The sequence below is a fragment of the Somniosus microcephalus genome, chromosome 10 (genome assembly GCF_052327205.1).
Source record: "Somniosus microcephalus isolate GS21.2 chromosome 10, FLI_Smic_1.0, whole genome shotgun sequence".
In the NCBI taxonomy this organism is placed as follows: Eukaryota; Metazoa; Chordata; class Chondrichthyes; order Squaliformes; family Somniosidae; genus Somniosus; species Somniosus microcephalus.
In genome coordinates, this window is record NC_140996.1 from 229018638 (window position 1) to 229031071 (window position 12434).

The following is a 12434-nucleotide window of genomic DNA, read 5'->3' on the forward strand; positions in this document are numbered from 1 at the left end:
CAATGAGACAATCTGGGGGAAAAATTCAGTTGGTTTGCGCCTCCTGTTAGCACCTTAAGAGGGCGCTAATGTGACGCAAAGCAACTAGCGCCCGGGCGCGGCGATGTTTGCGCCGCTCGCAAAATTAACTAGACATTTTGCGGCGGCGCTAAACACTACCGCCACGATCTCCTGCGCCGGCAGATTGTGACGTCAGTTGAGTGCGCAACGCCCCGGTAGCGCCCCGGACCGGATATTGAGTGGCGCCCCCGCCTTACCGCCTGCTGCTAGCAACGACAGGTTGAGGGGAGCGGTTTGCTGTCAGAAAGGGACTGGGGGAGCGCTATTTAAAGGCGACCGCTTCCTGCCTTTTTTTGTCGGTGACATTTTTGCACCACGCATTCTGAGAGAGAGAGAGAGAGAGACTTCTGGAGAGATTCAACGCTGTGTGAAGGAGTTTTGAGTACTGAGCAGCACTTTGCAGGTTCATTTTGATTTGCCCTTCCTTGCTTCGCCAGCGCTCTGAGGCAGCGCCTCGCTCCACGGCCTTTGCGCCTTAAGACAGGTGTGAAGCGCCTGATTTAGCGCTCCAATCACCTGCAGGGGCGATAAAAGCCAAGTTTGCTGTCGGAGGCGATAATTAGCGCCAGGCGCTAAACTTTGCGCACGGCCGATAATGGCGCCCCAAGCGGGGCAAGACTGAATTTTTCCCCCTCTGTCTTTTCAGTGATGTTGGTGGAGAGATAAATATTGCCCCTGCTTTTTGAAATAGTTGCCATGGGATCTTTGGCGTCCATCCGAGAGGGAAGACAGAGCTGCGGTTTAACGTCTGATCTGAAATATGGCACCGACTGACAGTGCAGCACTCCCTCAGTGCTGGCACGGGGAATGTCAGTCTGGATTATGGGCTCAGGTCTACTGGGGTGGGACTTGAACCCACAACCTTCTGATTCAGCGGCGAGAGTGCGACCCACTGCGCCACGGCTGACCCACTCTGCAATGCTATTCTGTTACAGTACACGAAGAAAGAATGGAATGCGAAAAAGCCATTGGCCCATGAAGCATATTCCTTCCGTAAATAACAGCAGAAAATGCGGGAAACACTCAGCAGGTCGGGCAGCACCGAGGAGAGAGAAACAGGGTCAACATTTCGGGTCAAGGACCCTTCCATGGATGGCACCCAACTTAATATTTAGGGCAGGTTTTCAACAATGTGTTAGCTTGGGGCCTCGTGGGACCTCTACCCGATGTAGAGAGCATGGCTGTTGCCACCTGAACCTTTGGCTCTGACCCTCATGAAGTGGTCATAGCAACCTCCCGCCCACACAGTGGGTGACCCCCCTGGGAGCTCACATGCAGCGAGCTAGGGCTGGATTTTGTCATTGGGGAGCTTTTGGAGGCGGGACTCCCACTTGTCGGGTTTCAGTCCCGCCTCCATCAACTTCTGGCCAACCCACGCTATTATCCCCTTGATTGACCTTGCGGGCTTAGCAGGCCAATTAAGGGAAAGCCCGCAGAAAACACTTACAATTCTTACGCCTGGTAAGGCCTGCTTTTCCCAGGATGAGAGTTCAAAAAAGTAAAAAAAAATCTTTTTCACTGATTTATCATTTAAAAATACTTTTAAAAAGGTAAGTTTATTTTTAGCCCCGTAAAATACTTAATTTATTGTAATTTCAAGTCATTTTAAAAATGTGATTAAAAAAAAAAATTATTTAAAGTTTTACTATGTTTTCAGGGTGATCTCCATTTATTTGACAGGTATGAAAGGAGATTCCCTTCTGTGATTGGCTCCCCGTGGCCCACGTGATCCCAGGGACGCTGCGAACTACCTGCGCCTCTGGGATAGAAACATAGAAACATAGAAGATAGGAGCAGGAGTAGGCCATTCGGCCCTTCGAGCCTGCTCCGCCATTCAACGAGATCATGGCTGATCACCCAAACCCTAGCACCCGGTCCCTACACCGACAGCCATCCCACACAAGCCCTATCCCCGTAACCCTGTAACCCCATGTATTTAATCCCCCTAACACTAAGGGCCAATTATTTATCATGGCCAAACAACCTAACCCGCACATCTTTGGATACGTGGGCCCTGCGCACTTCAAGTTTGGAGAGGCCCAGGAGTGGAAGGGCGTGTGTCCCGGGAGCCCTCAGGTAAAGGCGCAGGTTTTTCCAGATCGCAGGCCTCCGCCCGCGGGAGGTCTGCAATCGGAAAATATGGGCCAATAAAATTAGGCAGAGTCAACAGAGGAAATCGTGTTTGACAAATTTATTAGAGTTTTTTGAGGATGTAACTAGCAGGGTAGATAAAGGGGAACCAGTGGATGTAGTATATTTGGATTTCCAAAAGGCATTCGATAAGGTGCCACATAAAAGGTTATTACACAAGATAAGGGCTTATGAGGTTGGGGGTAATATAATAGCATGGATAGAGGATTAGTTAACGGACAGAAAACAGAGAGTAGAGATAAACGGGTCTTTTTCAGGTTGGCAGGCTGTAACTAGTGGGGTGCCGCAAGGATCAGTGCTGGGGCCTCAGCTATTTACAATCTATATTAATGACCTAGATGAAGGGACCGAGTGTAATGGCCCAGAACTTGGTGTCGGGGGCTTGCCGTGCGTGCAAGCCCCCGATCTGCACTCACCCTGCGCGCTGACACCTGAAGCCCGGGCCTGCTTGCATTTCCTGTCACAGGCCCGGTTCAGATGTCAGCGCGCAGTGCTTACCTGATCCAGCGGCGTAGTTAGTGCGATGTGCCGGCTGGGATCAGGTGAGCACTGTGCAGCCAATCAGGGGAGGGGAAACTCATTCATGAGTTTGAGAGTAAGAACTGTCAAACTCATGAAAACTACGGGGGCCCAAAACACTATTTAAACTTTAAATAAAAATTGAAAAAACATCCCAATCATTAAATTAAGTATAAATAAGTTTAAAAAAATAATTTAAACAATAATTTTTTTTTTAATAAAAAGGGTCTAAAACTAAACTTACCTTATTGTAGATTCTTTAAAATAATAAACCTGTGGGAAAAAAATTCTAAATTGCACTAAAACACCACTTACCTGTAAAAATAAATACTTGCGTGTGCTTTTTACAAGCGTAAAGACCGGAGGCCTTTAGACATGCGCAAATCCCCCAAAACAGAGGAAATCCAAGACGCACGCGCTGCCCCCTGCAGCGCACGCGCTAGCCTCTTCACCTCTTGGGTTAGAGGAGAGGAAATGCCGGTTTTCAGCGCATACGCTGTGCATGCTGAAAACCGGCATTTCCTCCGGCCAGACGCGTGAGTACCCCTTCCGTACTCACGCGTTTGGGGAGGAATTACTGCCCCAATGTGTCCAAGTTTGTTGATGATACAAAGCTAGGTGGGACAGTAAGCTGCGTGGAGAACACAAAGGGGGAAAAAATTGGGTCGAGCCCCCTTTGGGGCACTAACTTCGCGCCTACTTTTAGCGCCCTGAAAAAGTTAGCGCCCCATGCCGGAAATTGAATGGTAGCGGCCCAAGCAGGAGGCGGGGCGCTACTGAAAGTGCTCCCCCTCCCTCTTGGGGCACTACCATTCAATATCGCAGTGCTACGTGCAACAGCGCCACGCACGTCGGCACGTAGTGCGCGGTATTACAGGCCTCCCTCCACCGCACCGGGGACCCTGCTGGACCACCGGGGAGCGGGGTGCCGGCAAAAGTACCCGGCACGTGAAGAGGCACCCTGACTCTGTCGGACATAGCGTCCGGCAGTAGGTCGGGGAGCGCGAGTGAAGTTTGCGGCCGGGGCACGAGCAGGGTGCTGCGCACGGTGATGATGTCATCGCCAGAGGCGCAGCACCGCAGGACGCTACTGGTTACCACTGCTGAATTTCGCAGGAGGCGTTAGCCGCGCTGCGCCCGGGCGCTAGGTGCTTTGCGCCCCATTAGCACAACCCAATTTTTCCCCAAAGAGTCTGCGAAGGGATATCGACAGACTAAGTGAGTGGGCAGTAAGGTCACAGATGGAGTATAATGTAGTGAAATGTGAGGTTATTCACTTTGGTAGGAAGAATAGAAAAACAGAATATTTTTTAAATGGTGAGAAACTTTCAAATGTTGGTGTTCAGCGAGATTTGGGTGTCCTCGTGCAAGAAACACAGAAAGCTAGCGTGCAGGTACAGCAAGCAATAAGGAAGGCAAATGGCATGTTGGCCTTTATTGCAAGGGGGTTGGAGTATAAGAGTAAGGAAGTCTTGCTACAATTGTACAGGGCCTTGGTGAGACCACACCTGGAGTACTGGGCACAGTTTTGGTCTCCTTATCTAAGGAAAGATATACTTGCCTTGGAGGCGGTGCAGCGAAGGTTCACTAGATTGATTCCTGGGATGAGAGGGCTGTCCTATGATGAGAGATTGTGTAGAATGGGCCGATACTCTCTGGAGTTTAGGAGAATGAGAGGTGATCTCATTGAAACATACAAGATTCTGAAGGGGATTGACAGGGTCGATGCTGAGAGGTTGTTTCCCCTGGCTGGAGAGTCTAGGACTAGGAGGCATAGTCTCAGGATAAGGAGTCCGCCATTTAAGACCGAGATGAGGAGGAATTTCTTCACTCAGAGGGTTGTGACTCTTTGGAATTCTCTGCCCAAGAGGGCTGTGAATGCTGAGTCTTTGAGTATATTCATGGCTGAGATCGATAGATTTTTGGATTCTAGGGGAATCAAGGGATATGGGGATCAGGCGGGAAAGTGGAGTTGAGGTCGATGATCAGCCATGATCTTACTGAATGGCGGAGCAGGCTCGAGGGGCCGAGTGTCCAACTCCTGCTCCTATTTCTTATGCGCTTTTGTTTTATTCGTTTATGGGATTGGGGTGTCGCTGGCAATGCCAGCATTTATTGCCCATCCCCAATTGCCCTTGAGAAGATGGTGGTGAGCCGCCTCCTTGAACCGCTCCAGTCCGTGTGATGAAGGTGCTCCCACAGTGCTGTTAGGAAGGGAGTTCCAGGATTTTGACCCAGCGATGATGAAGAATTGGCGATCTACTTCTAAGTTAGGATGGTGTGTGACTTGGAGGGGAACTTGGAGGTGGTGATTTTCCCATGCGCCAGCTGCCCTTGTCCTTCTAGCTGGCGCGGGTTTGGGAGGTGCTGCCGAAGAAGCTGACTATGTCAGGCTGTTGCTCTTATGCACACTCATACTCCAGCAGGACATACATTCAAGCTGCAACTTATAGCTGGGACTCTAATCCGCCAACAACTTGATTTTAAAATTCTCATCCTTGTTTTCAAATCCCTCCATGGCCTCGCCCCCTCCCTATCTCTGCAATCTCCTCCAGCCCTACAACCCTCCGAGATCTCTGCGCTCCTCCAATTCTGGCCTCTTGAGTATCACCAATTTTCATCACTCCACCATTGGCGGCCGTGCCTTCAGCTGCCAAGGCCCTGAGCACTGGAATTCCATCATTAAATCTCTCCGCCTCTCTCTCCTCCTTTGACGCTTCTTAAATACTACCACTTTGACCAAGCTCTTGGTCACCTGCCCTAATATCTCCTTATGTGGCTCCGTGTCAAATTTTGTCCGATTGCACTCCTGTGAAGCGCCTTGGGAGGCTTTACTACGTTAAAGGCGCTATATAAATGCAAGTTGTTGTTACACTGGCATCTTAAAAGGAATTCATACAATCAATCCTTCGAACACAACCTCGCTGCATGAGGCATGGTCACTTACCGACTCACATTGAGATGCCGGAGGAGCACTTGGGTGCGGTGTATGTGCCCTTGAAACTTTCAACATCTCAACGCTTCTTACCTGTTTCCAGGCAGGAACACGTGCAGATGGGAGGATGACAAGCAACTTCCTGCCTTCGCACACCGTTTGAGAGGGCCGTTATTGTTAACGGCAGCATAGAGAGAGTTGGGGGGGGGGTAGGCGGGTGGAGGGAAAGTCAGAGGGCTAGAAATTCATTACAGCCAAGGAATGGGCGGTAAAATTAGAAAAGTTGGAGAATTAGCTCCAGGCGCTAATGCTTTAGACTGCACGCAAAGTTCATTCTCACCGCTCAAAGAAATAATTGGGGCACTAAATCAAGTCTTAAAGGCCTAGCTCAGTGGCGTTACACTCAAAGGGTGGACCAATATCAGGTGCAGTCTAATCTCAACTCGTCATTGCCACAGGTTTTTCCCAATACTTAAAGGGGAGGTTCATTGATGCTGCAGCACCTCATTCTCAGCATTGCTGGCTGTGCAGCTGCCTCAGCAAGGAGAAGCACAACAAGGAGAAGGAACTGGAGGACTGAAGCAGATGTGCTCGTGGCAGATCCACCTTAGTCGGGTGGTCAGAGTGATTGAATGCTTCAACAAATGCTACATACCACCATCTGTACCACAAGCTTCACACACTGCCCAAAACACCACACCCCCAGCGCTCACCCACCAACAATCTCTACAGACCAACACTCACACCCACATCTCACACCTTGCACACAATGACAGCTATTCAACTATGGCAGGCGCAAGAGTCATTAGTTATTAGAATGAATGTGGTATGTGTGATATGTTTATGCATAAATTTATTAATGGAGTTTGCAATATTTTGTGGTCTCTCTCATAGCACTTTTGCGCTGTGATATAGCACGACACAGGGATGGTATGATGGGCATGTGGTGAGGAAAAGGGATCTGGGGTTTAAGTCATCCTGGTGTGAGGCTGGAGGTCTGTTTGCAGGAGGTGGCCGAGTTCGGTGACCACCACCTTGATGATGCAGAGCCATCTAATGCACTGCTCCTCGCTTAATTGGAGGTAGGCGAAGAGCTCTCAGAATACCCTCGGAGGGTAAGGCCTCCTGTTGAGAGCCCTGATGGCCCTCCGCCTCCCTCAGGCCACATGTTCCAGTCTTTCTCACTGTCTCCGCTCCCTCCACCGTAGATCATGGAGGGCCAGGTAGACTGCCAGTACAGCCCCCATTAATGTAAGCCAAGTGTAGCACTTTGATATTTTTTACAAATAAATGTTTTTAGCTACTACAACACTCCTGATGCAAAAGCACCTTTAAATTACTGAATTAAACTGTTGCACAATGTCAAACTGACAAGCAAGCACTGAAACTCCACTAACCCGACAGCTGTGACTCATTACTCATGATCCCTTTGAATAACGTCCCTGGAGTCAGCTTCCGCCTGCTTGACGCCAGCTCTCCCTGTCGCTGTCTGGTCGAGGCACTAAGGTAGGTGCCGAAAATCAATTTTGCAGGTCGGGTGCCCAGTGGGCTTTGCACACTCACTGACATCACGATATTGCCTGGCTTTGAAGTCTCTGGTGGTACCTCGTACCGGCGACATAACGGGGAAATGGGATTTGCCGTGCGTCGCTGGGTTCACCTCGCCCCGGCGCTACTGCATCAGCGTCCCGTTAGTGCCAGCTGCTGCCGCTAACGGGAGGCGCTAAGCAACTGAATTTTTCCCTCGGAGGCTTCCCCAAAGCTGAGGCCAAGTACCATCCCTTTCAACAACAACAACTTGTATTTACATGGTATGTAGCGCCTTTAATGTAGTAAAACGTCCCAAGGAGCGATTGACATGAATCAGTCATTCATGAAAGAAAGACTTATCACAGAATCACAGAAACCTCACAGTACAGATAGAGGCCATTTCGGCCCATTGAGCCTGCACCGACACATATCCCACCCGATCCCCGTAACCCCTACACCAACACATATCCCACCCTATCCCCGTAACCCCACGTATTTAATCCCCCCACGTATTATGAAATAATACTGAGCAGCCTACGGGTGGCGCTGTCCAGGGAGAGTATAAATACTCGGGCACGGGCCCAGCTTGCGCAGGACATTCTTAACAGGAACTAGTGAAGGGCACAACTAGCCCTTCATGTTGTAAAACAGTTGATTAAAACTTTGTTTAACGCTTAGACCAAGTGCCTAGTAGTTTTCTTACGTCAGCGATTATCATACAAAATTTGACACCGAGCCACATAAGGAGCTATTAGGACAGAGGTCGGTTTTAAGGAGCGTCTTAAAGGAGGAAAGTGAGGTAGAGAGGCGGAGAGGTTTAGGGAGGGAATTCCAGAGCTTAGGACCTCGGCAGTGAAGGCACGGCCGCCAATGGTGGAGCGATTAAAATCAGGGATGCTCAAGAGGTCAGAATTGGAGGAGCGCAGAGATCGCGGAGGGTTGTGGGGCTGGAGGAGATTACAGAGATAGGGAGGGGCGAGGAGGCCATGGAAGGATTTGAAAACGAGGATGAGAATTTTTAAATCGAGGCGTTGCCGGACCGGGAGCCAATGTAGGTCAGCGAGCACAGGGGGTGATGGGTGAACGGGACTTGGTGCGAGTTATGTGGCTCGGTGTCAAATTTTGTCTGATAACCGTTCCTGTGAAGCACCTTGGTACGTTTTACTGCGCCAAAGGTGCCGTATAAATGCAAGTTGTTGTTGTTGTTGAAGGATGTAGGTGTCACAGTGTATGGATGAGGAGCAGCAAAGTTCACCAGAATAATACCGGGGCTTAGAGGGGTAAACTTGGCTTGTATTCCCTTGAGTTTAGAGGGTTGAGAAGTGGCCTAATCGAGGTGTTTAAAATGATTTGAGATGCCAGTGTCCTACCAATTCAGTTGATCGGATAGAGGCCTATAAAATAATGAAAGGGCTGGATAGTGGGCCTATCGATAGATTCTTCCAGTTTAACAGACTGGGGAGGACCAGGGGGACAGGAGTTTAAACTACACAAGAGTCGGAATAGGCTGGATGCTGGGCAATTCTTTCTTTTCCCAGAGAGTAGGAGGCCTCTGGGATGTGTGCTTGTACACCAGTCACTGAAAGCAAACATGCAGGTGCAGCAAGCAGTTAGGAAGGCAAATGGTATGTTGGCCTTCATTGCAAGAGGATTTGAGTACAGGAGCAAGGGTGTCTTACTACAGTTATACAGGGCCTTGGTGAGACCACACCTGGAGTACTGTGTGCAGTTATACAGGCCTTGGTGAGACCACACCTGGAGTACTGTGTGCAGTTTTGGTCTCCTTACCTAAGAAAGGATATACTTGCCATAGAGGGAGTGCAGCGAAGGTTCACTAGACTGATTCCTGGGATGGCAGGACTGTCGTATGAGGAGAGGTTGGGTCGACTAGGCCTGTGTTCACTAGAGTTTAGAAGAATGAGAGGGGATCTCATTGAAACGTATTAAAATTCTGACAGGGTTAGACAGACTGGATGCAGGGAGGATGTTTCCCCTGGCTGGGAGGTCGCGGACGAGGGGTCACAGTCTCAGGATACGGGGGTAAGACATTTAGGACTGAGATGAGGAGAAACTTCTTCACTCAGAGAGTGGTGAACCTGTGGAATTCTCTGCCACAGAGGGCTGTGGAGGCCAAGTCACTGAATATATTTGAGAAGGAGATAGATAGATTTCTAGACACAAAAGGCATCAAGGGGTATGGGGAGAGAGCGGGAATATGGTATTGAGATAGAGGATCAGCCATGATCATATTGAATGGCGGAGCAGGCTCGAAGGGCCGAATGGCCGGCTCCTGCTCCTATTGTTCTATGTTTCTATGTGTTGCGGGCTGGTGCGGTGGGTGCTGACTCTCTCTGCCTTCAAGAGGGAGCTGGACCGGTTCCTGACTGGAGCAGGGATCGCATCATATAGAAGGTAAGTGTCTTTACAGACAACACTTGGTCCGTGGGATCTCCAGGACTGGTTTCCATCGCCTGAGGGGGTCGAAGAGGAATTTCCCAGAGTATTTTTTCCCCCTTATTGGCCCTGGGTTTTTTCGCTGTGTTTTTGCCTTGCCCAGGTGATTACATGGGGGAGGGTGTGGTAGCGGGAGGTGGGGGAGGGGGTCGGTGGCAGGAGGGGTGAGTGGGGGTAGGAAGTGTTTAGTTACGATGCTCCGGCCATCATGGTGTTGGACGGGCTTGATGGACCAGCTGGTCTTTTCCTGCCCGTCAATTTTGTACGTTTGTATGACCCCAGATGACACTCAGAAGCAGCTGACTGTCAAGTCTATGGGCCCTGACACTATCCTGACTTTTTATTATTCATTCGCAGGATGTGGGCGTCGCTGGCAGGGCCAGCATTTATTGCCCATCCCTAGTTGCCCCTTGAGAAGTTGGTGGTGAGCCGCCTTCGTGAACCGCTGCAGTCCTTGTGGTGAAGGTGCTCCCACAGCGCTGTTAGGGAGGGAGTTCCTTTGTCATGTCCGAAGCCGGTGCCGAGGTCGATGCCGGGTGATCCATCTGGTTTTATTCTTATTATTGTTTCTCATAGCGTTTTGTTACAACTGAGTGGCTTCCTAGGCCATTTCAGAGGGCAGTTAAGTGTCAATCACATTGCTGTGGGACTGGAGTCACATTGATTCCTGGGATGAGAGGGCTGTCCTATGAGGAGAGATTGTGTAGAATGGGCCGATACTCTCTGGAGTTTAGAAGAATGAGAGGTGATCTCATTGAAACATATAAGATTCTGAGGGGGATTGACCGGGTAGATGCTGAGAGGATGTTTCCCCTGGCTGGAGAGTCTAGAACCAGGGGTCACAGTCTCAGGATAAGGGGTCGGCCATTTAAGACTGAGATGAGGAGGAATTTCTTCACTCAGAGGGTGGTGAATCTTTGGAATTCTCTGCCCCAGAGGGCTATGAATGCTGAGTCTTTGGGCTGGATTTTCATTGAGGAGGCGGGACTACAACTTTCAGGGTTGTAGTCCCGCCTCCATCGAGTTGTAGCCAACCCACACGATTTTGACTTGATTGACCTTGTTGAGCCTGCCCAGCGGGCTCAGCAGGCCAATTAAGGGCCACCCGGCAACAGGTGATGTCACAGATTGATATTTCATCTGTCAAGAGCTTTTGACAGATGAAATATCAGCGTTCGACAGCTGTTTGAAGCTGTCAAACACTGACAATCTGTACTCTAAGTTAATTCCTTCCTCTCAGGATGATTTAGAGATCTCTCCGGAACAGAAAGCTGAATGCTGGAACTTTTGACAGCTCGCGGCCATTCTGCTTTCTGTGCCGGTGAGATGAGGGACTCCCAAGACCTGAAGGAAGGAAGGCTGTAAAGGTAAGTAAAACTTCTTTAAACACTTTAAACACACCAAACACACTTACCTCTGCACTCATGCACCCATCACTCACCTGAACACCGAACATCTCGAAGCCTCCAAGCCCGTCATCCCGACGGTCCACCTCGCTAACTTGGCGTGGTTTGGAGCTGTCGGGAATCCCACACTTCAAGAATGAAAATAGGGATTAGGCTAAAAACTGCCTGTTAACTACCTGTTAACAGGCAGTTAATTGGCACTAATCCCCTTCCCGCCTCGGGGAGGGTGGTCCCTGTGCGGGTCGGGTACCCGCCTCCTTTGAAACTGGCATGGAGGCGGGTTGGGGGCGGGATGGGTTCGTGCCCCCCGATTTCAAGATTTTAACCCCCCACACGCCTCCAATCCCGCCTCCACGGCCCAATCAAAATCCTGCCCTTTGAGTATATTCAAGGTTGGGATGGGTCGATTTTTGGACTCATGGGGAATCAAGTGATATGGAGATCGTGCGGGAAAGTGGAGTTGAGGTCGATGATCAGCCACGATTTTATTGAATGGCGGAGCAGGCTCGAGGGGCCGTACGGCCTACTCCTGCTCCTATTTCTTATGTTATGTTCTTATAGGCCAGACTGGGTAAGGACGGCAGGTTTCCTTCCCTAAAGGGCATTAGTGAATATCGGGACTGTAGTTCTGAAAGCCCGTGCACCAGAGTAAGCCGCCCCCTGACCAAGCTGTTCCAGTACAGCGATAGCACTGGCATCTACCCAACAATGTGAAAAACTGGCCAAGTATGTCCTACCACAAAAATAAAAGAGGATAAATCTAACCTGGCCAATTACCACCCTATCAGCCTCCTCCCAAATCATCAAAGTGATGGATGGAGTTATCTGCAGTACCATTACACTCACCAATAATCTGCTCACCAAAGCTCAGTTCGGGTTGCACCAGGACCAGTCGGCTCCAGGCCTCAATCATAGCCTTGACCCAGACCGCTGAGATCAGCTGCTCTCAACACAAAGGCGGCATTTGATCGAGTACGGCACCAAGAATCACAGAAACCTACAGCACAGGAGGCGGCCATTCGGCCCGTCGTGCCTGTGCCGGCTCTGTGAAAGAGCCGTCGTGCTCAGTCCCACTCCCCCCGCTGTGTGTCCGTAACCCTGTCCGTTCCTCATCCTCCAGAACCCGTCCAACTCCCTTTTACAATTATTGATGGAATCAGCTTCCGCCACCTTTCCAGGTCGAGCGTTCCCGATCCCCACAACTCTCGGAGTGAAAACATTTCTCCTCCTCTCCCCTCGAGATCTTTTGCAAATGATTTTGAATCAATGACCTCTGGTTATTGATCCACTCGCCCGAGGGAAGAGTTTTTCTCTCTCTACTCGATCAAAACCTCTCAGTACCTAGAAAACCTGAGACTAAAAGGGAGAAAGAAAAAATT

General features: G+C 50.0%; 1 protein-coding gene across 2 annotated transcripts in view; it reads right to left on the minus strand.

Moving 5' to 3' along the window:
- Nucleotides 1–12434, minus strand: part of map6a (microtubule-associated protein 6a) — a 76669-nt gene that overhangs the window by 7434 nt on the left and 56801 nt on the right. The gene's annotated exons all lie outside the window — the stretch shown is intronic.